Source organism: Suricata suricatta, chromosome 14 (assembly GCF_006229205.1).
Source record: "Suricata suricatta isolate VVHF042 chromosome 14, meerkat_22Aug2017_6uvM2_HiC, whole genome shotgun sequence".
In the NCBI taxonomy this organism is placed as follows: domain Eukaryota; kingdom Metazoa; phylum Chordata; class Mammalia; order Carnivora; family Herpestidae; genus Suricata; species Suricata suricatta.
Genome location: NC_043713.1, coordinates 69,003,274 through 69,016,135, shown reverse-complemented (window position 1 = coordinate 69,016,135; position 12,862 = coordinate 69,003,274).

Sequence of the window (12,862 nt, the reverse complement as noted above, 5' to 3'; positions counted from 1 at the left end):
CAGCCATTAAAACACAGATCTGTGAAGTCTGACTGGAAAGATGTCCTGGACATATTGTTTAAAAATGAGCAAATAACCACCTGCATAGTGATCCCATTATGTTATTTTTTTAACGAGGTGTTTATATAGGTATACGTGTATGAAAGTTCATTGTTTAAAGGTCTGAATAAAAGGGTACAGTCTCAAGCTCCTAACAGTGGAATGGAATGCAAGGAAAGAGTTAAAAAGCCTTTAATTTGTTATTCTACATACTTCTATATCTTTCGAATTTTTTAAAAGATGAATGTTATGCATGTATTACTTGTGTAATAATAAAATTAAAAATTGCAAAGGACAATCCTCTTCCCTAAATGTCTTGTGAACAGGAAGCCAGGACATCCAGGAGCTATGTGCTGGTTTTGAAAGCAGCTTCCTGTGGGATCAATGAATTCTTGTTGATAGATTGGTTGATCCACTGGGAGTCCCCAGGCTAGGCTTAACCCACAAGGCTGGCCTCCGCTCAACCCTGGGAGGGAAGTTTATTTATTCAAATTTGTAAGTAAGAACAATTCCAACTTACCAGAGACAGAAAAGGAGGTTTTATTAGGCATAAGGGAGGGAGTGGGGAAAGGAAAGCTTTTACAGAAGATCCCCAAAGGGCCCAGGAGTTTCCTTCTTTTTTTTTAACCTCAGCCTTTTCATAAATAAATTACAGGGTGATGAGGTAATTAGATCCTTTACCTTTGGTAATGGAGGAGGGACCAAGAGGAGAGGAAGTCCAGCTGGAATGGGATGTGATGATCAGTCTTAAAAGACAGATAAAATCAAATCAGCAGGTCTTTCCTAACTTGAAGTACTTAAGGAATTAACCAGCTGACAGTATCAAGGGCATCGCTGCTCTGTGAGTAGGTTCTCCTTAGCAAATCTGTCATAGGAGGCTTGCACCTAAGTTAACAACTTCATTGTTGAAGACACCCAGGACCCACCTGGGGGGCCCCAAGCTGTCAAATGTGTGCAAAGTGTAATATTCATCTTCCCCAGGATTCTGTACAGCCCTCTTATTCATCCTGCTAATATTTACTGAACTCTGACTGCTGCCTGGTAGTGTACCAGAGCTGGGACAGAGCAAAGTAAATCAGACACTGTCTCTGCACTTAAGAAGTATCTAGGTTAGGAGGCCAAGGCCAAGCCTTTAAGCGCAGCTCCTAAGAGCCATAGCTAGCTCAGGTCAGCTTGGTACTAACTGCGGTAGAGGACCTGTTTTGCCAGACAGCTAAACCACCAGTGCCTTGGCATTGTATTTCTTTCTTTTTTTTAATGATTTCGTTTATTTTTGAGAGAGAGAGACAGACAGAGCAGGAGACACAGAATCTGAAGCAGGCTCCAGGCTCTGAGCTGTCAGCACAGAGCCGGACACAGAGCTCAAACCCATGAAGCGTAAGATCATGACCTGAGCCGAATTCGGATGCCCAACCGACTTAGCCACCCAGGCACCCCCTGGGATTGTATTTCTTTTAGTACATGTGCTGCTAAAGTGAGCACGATTGTATTTCTTTAAATAATAATAATAATAATAATAATGAAACAGAAGAAAGATAAAAAGCTTCATCTCTTGCCAGGACCCTCCAACCATTCTGAAATAATTGCACTTCTTCAAATGTGCAGGTGTTATCTGTCATTTGTTTTTTCTGCTCAGTATCCTCTTCTCCCACCCTTTCCTTTTTCCATCACCCATTTCTAGCCAACCTTATAGTTTTCTGAACTCATAGTCTTTGAGAAACTTTCCTTGGTACTCAAGGCTGGGTAAGGGGTCCGCTTCCAGTTTCTCCAGTCACAGGTCTCTACTCCATCAGAGCTCAATCACTCTGTTGTTTACTTGTCTGTTCCCCACCAACCCATGACTCTAGGGAGAAGCAGTATACATCTCTAGCACCAGCATGGAGGCAGCTATATCAAGCTCTTGAAACATATTTATTAAACAAATAAGAAAAAAACCAAAGAGACAGAGAAAAAAATTTTTAAAGCATAAGAGATATGTAAATGGCTTTTCCTCCCCTTAGTGAGCATTTATAACTTATTACATACACCATAGTGATTACAAGCTAAATACCTTGTTCTAGCTGATGGAATGAGAAGTAACAGGAAAGTGACACATGAAAAATCCATGCTACCACTTCTTTAAGCCTAGTTTCTAAACAGATCAAAATTCCCAGGATACTGTAGCAATAGAGAGTTCAAAATCCTTGATGAAGGATAGTTATTCATATCATTAGTGAGTGATAAATGGTTTGCTTCTAGAAGGGGGTTTCTGGAGAATGTGCTCATTTAAGGCATGATGAAGACAATTCTTCTCTACAAACATGCTGTCTCTTAGATGCAAATAATGAAAACACAAGAGTCCTCACTAAATCAAAGTCTCCTTATTTATTTATTTATTTTTATCTTGCCAAGTAGGCGACTCCTTGACCCATATAGTACATTCTGGTCATTTCAGTTCAGTATGTATTGCATGCCAGGGACTACGTGCACGGCGATACAAAGACAAGATACCTTTTTTTTTTTTTCTCATAGAAAGAGAAGAAGGGAGAGATGAAGTAATGAAAATACTCAAACCTCAGTAATACAAGGCCCATTGAATGAGGTATCAGAAGAGATGTAATTTTTGTTCTTAATGTTTTGTTTATTTTTGAGAGAGAGAGAAAGAGATAGTGTGAGCAGGGGAAGGTCAGAGAGAGGGAGACACAGAATCTGAAGACAGGCTCCAGGCTCTAAGCTAGCTGTCAGCACAGAACCTCATGCGGGGCTCGAACCCACAAACTGTGAGATCATGACCTGAGCCAAAGCTGGAGGCTCAACTGACTGAGCCACCCAAGCACCCCATAAGTATCAGAAGAGATATAAACAAGGAAACTTACGGGCTTCAAAGGAAGAAGTGCCCACATCTGGTTTGGGTCAGAAAAGGGCTCTGAAAGAGAGGAGACTGGGAAGATAGAAACAGAAGTGGAAGAAAGGAAACATTACAGATAGATGAGCAAGGGCAGGGCAAAGAGAGGCACAGCACACATCTGTATTGTCGATGAGTGCCATTGGGCTGGGTGAGTGTATATGCTGACTTCCAAAACAGAAAAGTGTTCTTTTTTTTTTTAATTTTTTTAATGTTTTATTTATTTTTGATACAGAGAGACAGAGCATGAGAGGGGGAGGGGCAGAGAGAGAAGGAGACACAGAACCGGAAACAGGCTCCAGGCTCTGAGCTAGCTGTCAGCACAGAGCCTGACGCAGGGCTCAACCCACGAACGTGAGATCTGACCTGAGCCGAAGTCGGAGGCTTAACTGACTGAGCCACCCAGGCACCCCAACAGAAAAGTATTCTTGAACATCAAAACACATCCACACATCCTGCTTACCTGAGATGGCCATTGTGGTCACCTAGGCAGTCGTGTGTGTGTGTGTGTGTGTGTGTGTGTGTGTGTGTGTGTGTGTGTGAGAGAGAGAGAGAGAGAGAGAGAGAGAAAGAGAGAGAGAGAGGAGAGAGAAAAGCAAAATACTATTTTGCCAAAAAAATAGTAATTCACGTTCCTTCCTTAGCCACCTTCTGAGAAGTTGTAAAAATGTCAAAAAACGTGTTTGTTCTTAAGTATGCTCAAAACAGAAGAAATGAAGAGATACCTGATGGCTCATCCAGTTGTTTTTTTCTTAAATTTTTTAAATGTTTTTATTTTATTATTGAGACAGAAACAGAACATGAGTTGGGGAGGGGCAGAGAGAGAGGGAGACACAGAATCTGAAGCAGGCTGCAAGCTGTGAGCTGTCAGCACAGAGCCCGACCCAGGGCTTGACCCCACAAACTGAGAGATCGTGACCTGAGCTGAAGTCGGACACTTACCTGACTGAGCCACCCAGACGCCCCAATATCTCATTCAACTTTGGCTAGGGTCATTATCTTACTCACGTTTACTAAGTTCAAGCCCCGCAGAGCCTGCTTCAGACCCTCTGCCTCTGAGAGATCCTCTCTCTCTACTCCAACCCCTGTTCATGTTCTCTCTCTCAAGAATAAACATTAAAAAATTAATAGGGGGACCTGAGTGGCTCAGTCGGTTGAGCATCTGACTCTTGGTTTCAGCACAGGTCATGATCTTCTGGTTTTGTAGGTTCAAGCCCCGCTTTGGACTCTGTGCTGGCAGCATGGAGACTGCCTGGGAATCTCTCTCTGTCTTTCCCTGCCCCACTCCTACTCGTGCTGTCTCTTTCTCTCTCAAAATAAATAAACTTAAAAAATAATAATAATAGATTCTCTTCCCTTCTCTTTAAAAAAAATGAAGAAATGAATTAAAGATAAACATAATTAACCAAATTTAAATGGTAGAATATAAAAAACAAATAAAAAGCGTCGACTAGAAATGTCAATCTAGTGTGTGAAATGGAGGCAGTGAGAATGGGAAGGAATAGAGAAATAAATGTGCCCTAAAGACGTAGTCATTATTTAATTGTGGTATATTAATTAAAAAATACACATTGGTTAGCAATGGGAAGGTAACAATGGTAGAAGTGAATAGCATAGTAGAGCTTCTAAAATAACAGGGAGAGTGGAGAGTCTGGTTGCCTTGGTCAGAAGGAACATGTGTGAATTTGAGCCCCACTTTGGGTGTAGAGATTACTAAAATGACAGGGAGATAAGGAAATGTGATTAAGGCAGGAAAAGTAAGGAAAGGACAAAGGAAATAATAAAGTAGAATAAATAGAACCATTAAATAGAACAAAAGGAATAACATCCAGTGTATCTATTATTATACAATAAACAGTCTGAATTCTCCCTTTCAAATAGATATTATTAAATTGGATTTTTGAAATCAACATAAACAATGTGACAAAGAAAGATTATAAATAAATGAATGGGGGGCACCCGGGTGGCTCAGTTGGTTAAGTGGCAGACTCTTGATTTCAGCTCAGGTCTCGATATCAAGGTCATGAGTTCAAACTCCTGGGGCTTTGCACCTGGATGTGAAACCTACTTTAATTAGCTAATTGATTGATTAATTAAATGAATGGGAGTGCCTGACTGGTCCATAGAGCAAGCGACTCTTGATATAAGGGACATGAGTTAGAGCTCCATGTTGGGTGGATTACTTAAAAGAAAAGAATGAGGGACGCCTGGGTGGCTCAGTTGGTTAAGCGGCTGACTTCAGCTCAGGTCATGATCACACAGTTTGTGGGTTCATGTCCCAGGTCATGCTCTGTGCTGATGGCTCAGAGCCTAGAGCCTGCTTCTGATTCTGTGTCTCCCTCTCTCTCTGACCCTCCCCCACTCATACTCTTTGTCTTTCTCTCTCTCAAAAATAAATAAACATTAAAAAAAAAAAAAGAAAAGAATGAATGAAAACAGATTTATACATCATCAAATATATGCCAGATAAGGGTGCCTGGATGGCTCAGTCGTGGGATCAAGCCCCATGTTAGACTCTGCACCATCAGGGTAGAGTCTGCTTGGACTAGCCCCCTCAAAATAAATAAGTAAACATTTAAAAAATGTTAAAATATATATGACACATAAATGCAAAAAAAGAAAATGGCATAATTCATAACAGGTAAAAAGTAGAAATAAGCGAAATGTATCAACTGACGAATGGATAAGCTGTAGTTATAACCATGAATAGAATATTATTCAGCAATGAAAAATGAATGAATTACTGACATATGCTACAAAATGCTTGAAACTTAAAAACATCATGTTGAATGGAAAAAGCCAACCAAAAATATCACACATTATATAATTCCACTTGTATGAAATGTTCAGAATAGGCAAATCCATAGAGACAGAAAGTAGATTAGTGGCTGCCTAGGACCTTAGGGGGTAAGGGCTGGAAGGAATAACTGCTAAGAGGTAAGAGGTTTATTTTTGAGGTGATGACAATGTAATTATAGCTGCATAACCTTGTGAATGTACTAAAAGCCAATGCAGTAAAAAAAAAAATGCAAGAATATATATTTTAAGATTTTATTTTTAAGTAATCTCTATCCCTAACATGTGGCTTGAACTCATGACCCCCAGATCAAGAGCTTCAGGCTCCACAACTGTGCCAGCCAGGTGCCACAATATAAGAATATTTTTAAAAATTTTTCAAATAGTAGAGATTACATAGGCTGCATTCTCTGAACATAATCCAGTAAAACTAAATATCAGCAACAAAGATAGGAGAAAAATATAACCACTTGAAAATTAAGAAACACTTTCCTAAATAAGTAAAAATTATCTATAATCTTAGGAATAAAACACTTCATACCAGACACAGGAATACTGCTAACGCTGTACTCACAGGGAATTGTAGAGTCTTGTTTGTTTTTTTTTAACGTTTTATTTATTTTTGAGAGCGAGAGAGAAACAGAGCACGAGTAGGGGATGGGTAGAGAGAGAGGGAGACACAGAATCTAAAGCAGGCTTCAGGCTCTGAGCTGTCAGCACAGAGCCCGATGCAGGGCTTGAACCCATTAACTATGAGATCATGACCTGAGTCAAAGTCAGACACTTAACTGACTGAACCATCCAGGTGCCCTGCCAATTGGAGAGTCTTAAAAGTTTTTATTATTAAAAAAAAATGAATGAGTTAAATATTCAAAATTTAAAATTAGTATAAGAACTGTGAAAACAAAAATAATACAGAAAGAAAATTCCAAAAAATTAAAATCTAAAATTAACAAAATACGGGCACCTGGTGGTTCAGTAGATTAAGTTTATGTCCCTTGAGTTTGACTCAGGTCATGATTTTATGGTTTAGTTTGTTTGTTTGTTTAACATTTATTTGTTTTTTAAATAAAGAGAGACAGAGAGAGAGCAGGGGAGGAGCGGAGAGAGAGGGAGACACAGAATCTGAAGCAGGCTCCAGGCTCTGAGCTGTCAGAACAGAGCCTGATGCGGGGCTCGAACTCACAGACCACAAGATCATGAGCTAAGCTGAAGTCGGCCGCTTAACCAACTGAACCCCACAGGCGCCCCCATGAGCTCCTGGTTTGTGAGATATGAGCCCCCTGTGGGCCTCCCGCTGGCAGTGCAGAGCCAGCTTGAGATATTCTCCCTCCTATCTCTCCATCCCCTCCCCCTGCTTCTCTCCCTCTCAAAATAAACAAACAAACAAACAAAAAAGAACTAAACAAGATAACAATTTGTCAAAAATAGTTTAAATAATTTTAAAGAACCAAAAAAATAGGATAGAAAAAATATCCTGGCAAACCTGAATAAAGGGTAAAGTATATAAAAAAAATAATAAGCAGTAATCATGAATGAGAAAGGAAATATGACCACCAATGATAGCAATTAAAAGAGGATATTATGTGTGACTCTAGGCCAAATAATTAGAAAATCTAGGGGAAATATATCCTGGCCAAAACAAACCCATAACAACAAAAAAACTATAATTCCTCTAAGAAGAGAAAGAAGGCCTAAATAAACTAAGAACTAGAAAAGAGATTAGAAAGAGAAGTATCAATCACCTTAGAAGGCATCAGTTACAGATGGTTTTACCACTGAAATGTTTTTGGTTTTAAAGAACAAGAGGAAACTTGGGAGTGATAGATTATTCATTATCTTCATTTCATCAGTACAGTCATGGTTCCATGGGTATATGCATAAATCAAACTTCATCAATTATACACTTGAAAAATGTACAATGTAGGGGCGCCTGGGTAGCTCAGTCAGTTAAGCATCTATCTGACTCCTGATTTTGCCTCAATTCATGATCTCACAGTTCGCGGGTTTGAGCTCCACGTTGGGCTCAGAGCTGCTTGAACTTTACACTACAGAGCCTGCTTGGGATTCTCTCCCTCACTCTCTGTCCCTCCCCGCCCCTCAAAAAAATAAACAAAACTTAAATAAATAAATAAATGTGTACAATTTATCATATGTCAATGATACCTCCAAAAAGATGTTTACACTGGATAAGAAATACGTTACAAAAAGAAAGTAGGACTTCCACTCCAGTGATGATAAGCTAATCCTCTAATACTAAACAGCTATAAAACTGGAGATGATTGTTTTCAGGCATTGAAAAACAGGCAACACAGGGGGCGCCGAGGTGCCTCAGTTGGTTGAGCGTCCAACTTCAGCTCAGGTCATGATCTCACAGTTGTGAGTTCAAGCCCAGCATCAGGCTCGGGCTCTGTCTCTCAAAAGTAAATAAATGTTAAAAAAAAATGTCTTTAAGGGAAAAAAAACAGGCAACATAGACTATAATTCTGGAGAAAAGAGAAATAGACTAGGTGACTCCCATGTTTGTCCTGGCTTTCTGCTTGGGGACAATTACCCAACTACAGTGAATCCCAAGCACAGGAGTGGTCTTCCAGAGCGTAAGAGGCAGAAATCAGTATTCAGAGCTGCTGAAGCAACAGGAACTTGCAGGTCAGGGTACAGAAGAGCAGAGAATAATGCAACAGAGAGTAGGAGGAGACAGAAATCTACACAGGAGGAATTCTTGAGTCTTTGACCAAAGAAGGCTGGGCTCTGGGCTGTGTGTGTACAGAGTAAGCCTCTGGGAGGATTAGTAGAGTACAACTGCTCAGGGCTGGGAGCTGATCAGAGACACCAGAGTTTGCTCAATGTTGGAACATGTTAAAGTTCAAGCCCAACCAGAGTAAGCATGCTGGACATTTTGGGCATTCGGTTGAGACTCCAAAAGGCCATGAGATGGGAGTAAGGACTGTGTCCTAGAGTAAGGGCCTTGCCCTAGAACCAAAGACAACACTAAGAGACTCTCCCAAAGAAAACTTAAAACCAAACCTGATAGATACAACAGGCTCCACCAGTAATTTAGCCACCTACCAGAACAAAACTCAAACCCTTGGAAAGGATGCAACAAAACTCAGATGCTCTACAATGTATAGTAGACAATTCATTTCTACTATACAATACAAAAGTATTCCATATGCAGGGGCGCCTGGGTGGCTCAGTCGGTTAAGTGTCTGACTTCATTTCGGATCATGACCTCACAGCTCATGAGTTCAAGCCCGGTGTCAGGCTCTGTGCTGACAGCTCAGAGCTTGGAGCCTCTTTCTGATTCTGTGTCTCCCTCTCTCCCTCTGCCCTTTTCCCACTCATGATCTGTCTCTCAAAAATAAATAAACATTAAAAAAAAGAAAGTGTTAATAAAAAAATTATTCCATATGCAAAGATGAAGGAAAACAAGATACACAATCTACAGAAAGTCAGTGGAGGGGAGCCTGGGTGGCTCAGTCGGTTAAGCCTCCGACTTCGGCTCAGGTCAGATCTCACGTTCGTGGGTTCTAGCCCCGCATCAGGCTCTGTGCTAACAGCTAGCTCAGAACCTGGAGCCTGTTTCCGGTTCTGTGTCTCCTTCTCTCTCTGCGCCTCCCCCTCTCATGCTCTGTCTCTCTCTGTATCAAAAATTTAAAAACAAACAAACAAACAAACAAAAAAAAACCAAAGTTACAAAAGAAAGTCAATGGAAAAAGACCCCAAGAGGACCCAGGAAGTGGAATTACTAAAAGGATTTAACACAACTATTATAAACATGTTCAATGATTTAAAGGGGGAAAAAATGAACATAATGAGGGAACCACTCAGCAGAGAAATGGAAAATATAAAAAACGGGATCTATAGAACCAGGTAAGTATAATCGCTAAATGAAAAATTCACCATGTAAAGTTAACAAAAGATTAAAAAGTCCAGAGTAAAACTTGAAGGGTCAATAACAATGAAAACAAAGGGAAAAAAGTTGAGAAAAAAAATGAAGAGAGTCTTAGTGCCCCATAGGGTAATATCAAACTGTAACATACCTGTAATAAGAGTCCAAAAGTAAAAAAGAGATAAAGGGGTAGAAAACCTTGTGAAGAAGGAAAGGCCCAAATTTCCCAAATTTGGCAGAAAACATCCTACAGACCTAAGAAACTCAGCGAACCTCAAGGAAGATGAATACAAACACACTCCTAGAAACATAATATTCAAAGCACTGAAAACACTGATAAAGAGAAAATTTAAGCAGTAGACAGAAGAGAAAAGACACACTTATATGTAGGTAGAAAAGAATAAATGTGACAGTTCCTTTCTCAGCAGTAACAAATGCCAGGGGCTACCAGAGAAAAATCTTTAAAGTGCTGAACTAGGGCGGAGGGGTGGGGGGGCTTTGGAGGCTCAGCAGGTACAGCATGTGACTCTTAATCTTGGGGTTGTGATTTCTAGCCCCACTCTGGGCATATAGATTACTTAACAAAATCTTAAGGGGCACCTGGTGGCTCAGTTGATTTGGTGTCCGACTTCATCTCAGGTCATGGTCTCACGGTTTATGAGTTCAAACTCCCAGTCAGGCTCTGTGCTCACAGCTCAGAGCCTGGAACCAGCTTCAGATTCTGTGTCTCCTTCTCTTTCTGCCTCTCCTATGCTCACACTCTGTCTCTCTTTCTCAAAATTAAACAAACAGTGGGGCGCCTGAGTGGCTCTGTCGGTTAAGCGTCAGACTTCGGTTCAGGTCATGATCTCATGGTTTCTGGGTTCGAGCCCTGTGTAGGGCTCTGTGCTAAGAGCTAGCTCTGAGCCTGGAGCCTATCTTTGAATTCTGTGTCTCCCTCTCTCTCTGACCCTCCCCTGCTCACAATGTCTCTCTCTGTATCTCAAAAAATAAATTAAAAAAAATTTTAAGTTTAAAAAATAAAGAAACATTAAAAATAAAATATTTTTTAAAAAAATAGGTAAAAAGAAAGTGCTGAAAGAGCAAAGTGTCAGTCCACAATTTTATCCAGTAAAAATATCCTTCAAAAACAAGAGTGAAGGGGTACCTGGGTGGCTCAGTCGGTTGAGCATCTGATTTCAGGGCAGGTTAGTGGGTTCGAGCCCTATGTCAGGCTTTGTGCTGACAGCCCAAAGCCTGGAGCCTGCTTCAGATTCTGTGTGTATGTCTCTCTCTCTCTCTCTCTGCCCCTCCCCTGCTTACATTTTGTCTCTCTATCTTTCTCAAAATAAATAAACATTTTTTTTAAAGAGTGAAATAAAGATATGTTCAGATAAACAAAAGTTAAAGAAAGTCCATTGCCAGCCACAACAAATGCTAAAGGAAACTCCCCAGGCTGAATGGAAATAATACCACATAAAACTCAGATCTGCAGTAAGGAATAAGAGCACTGAAGAGCACCTGGGTGGCTCAGTTGGCTACACTTCTGACTTCAGCTCAGGTCATGATCTCAGGGTTCTTGAGTTTGAGTTCCGTGTCAAGGTCTCTGTTGACAGCTCTGAGCCTGGAGCCTGTTTCAGAATCAGTGTCTCCCTCTGCTCTGTCCCTCCTTCACTTGCTCTCTGTCTCTTCGTGTCAAAACCGAATAAAAACTGTTTAGGGGCGCTTGACTGGCTCAATTGGTTAAGCCTCTGACTCTTTATTTTAGCTCAGGTCATGAGTCTCACGATCTCAAAAGATCGAACCCTGAGTCGGATTCTACACTGGGTGTGGAGGTGGAGTCTCTCTTCCTCTCCCTCTGCCCCTCCCCTATGCCCACGAGTTCTTTCTCTTTCCTTCCCTGTCAAAACAAAAAACAAAAAACAAAACAAAAAAATAAAAGACCTTGTTTAAAACAAAAGCAGGGGCGCCTGGGTGGCTCAGTCGGTTAAGCCTCTGACTCCGGCTCAGGTCAGATCTCATGTTCGTGGGTTCGAGCCCTGCGTCAGGCTCTGTGCTGTGCTGACAGCTAGCTCAGAGCCTGGAGCCTGCTTCCGGTTCTATGTCTCCTTCTCTCTCTGCCCCTCCCCCTCTCATGCTCTGTCTCTCTCTGTATCAAAAATAAATAAAACATTAAAAAGAATTTTTTTAAAAAGCAAAAGCTGGGGCGCCTGGGTGGCTCAGTCGGTTAAGCCTCCGACTTCGGCTCAGATCAGATCTCACATTCGTGGGTTCGAGCCCCTCGTCAGGCTCTGTGCTGACAGCTAGCTCAGAGCCTGGAGCCTGCTTCCAGTTCTGTGTCTCCTTCTCTCTCTGCCTCTCCCCCTCTCATGCTCTGTCTCTCTCTCAAAAATAAATAAAACATTTAAAAAAAATAAAATAAAAAATAAAAAGCAAAAGCAATAATGCCATATTGTAAGATTTGTATACACACACGAAATATCAGACTATAATGGGACAAAGAATAATATTGGGGGTGTAAATGGAATTACAGTTGACCCTTGAGCAACATGGGTTTGAATGGAGCAGGTCCACTCAAACACAGATTTTGGTTTTTTTTCACTAAATACAGTACAGCACTGCAAATGTATATTCTTACAGTTTTTCCTTTTTTTTCCCCCAAGTTTTTACTTAAATTCCAGTTAGCAGGGCACCTGGGTGGCTCAGCTGGTGAAGCATCCTGATCTCGCAGTTCGTGAGTACAAGGCCCTGATCGGGCTCTGTGCTGACAGCTCAGAGCCTGGAGCCTGCTTCAGATTCTGTGCCTCCCTCTCTCTCTCTGTCCCTCCTCTGCTCTCAATCTGTCTCTCTCTCAAGAGTAAAAGTAAACAATAAACAATTTTTTAAAATAAAACAAATTCCAGTTAGTTAACATACAGTTAATATTAGTGTCAGGTGTTGAATTTAATGACATTTTCTCTAGCTTACTTGATTGTAAGAATATAGCATATAATACATATAACATATAAAATATGTGTTAATTAACTGTTTATGTTATCAGTAAGGCTTCTGACCAACAATAGGTGAATAGGTAAATTCTGGAAGAGTCAAAAAAGTTATGTGTGGATTTTTGACTGGGCATGGGGTCAGCATCCCTAACCACTGCATTGTTCAAAGGTCAACTATATATTGTTGTAAGTCTTACATTTCACATGAAATGGTATAATATTAAATCTAATGACCACAATTTTAAGTATTAGAAGAAACTATAAGAAAACATTTATAAAACCAGG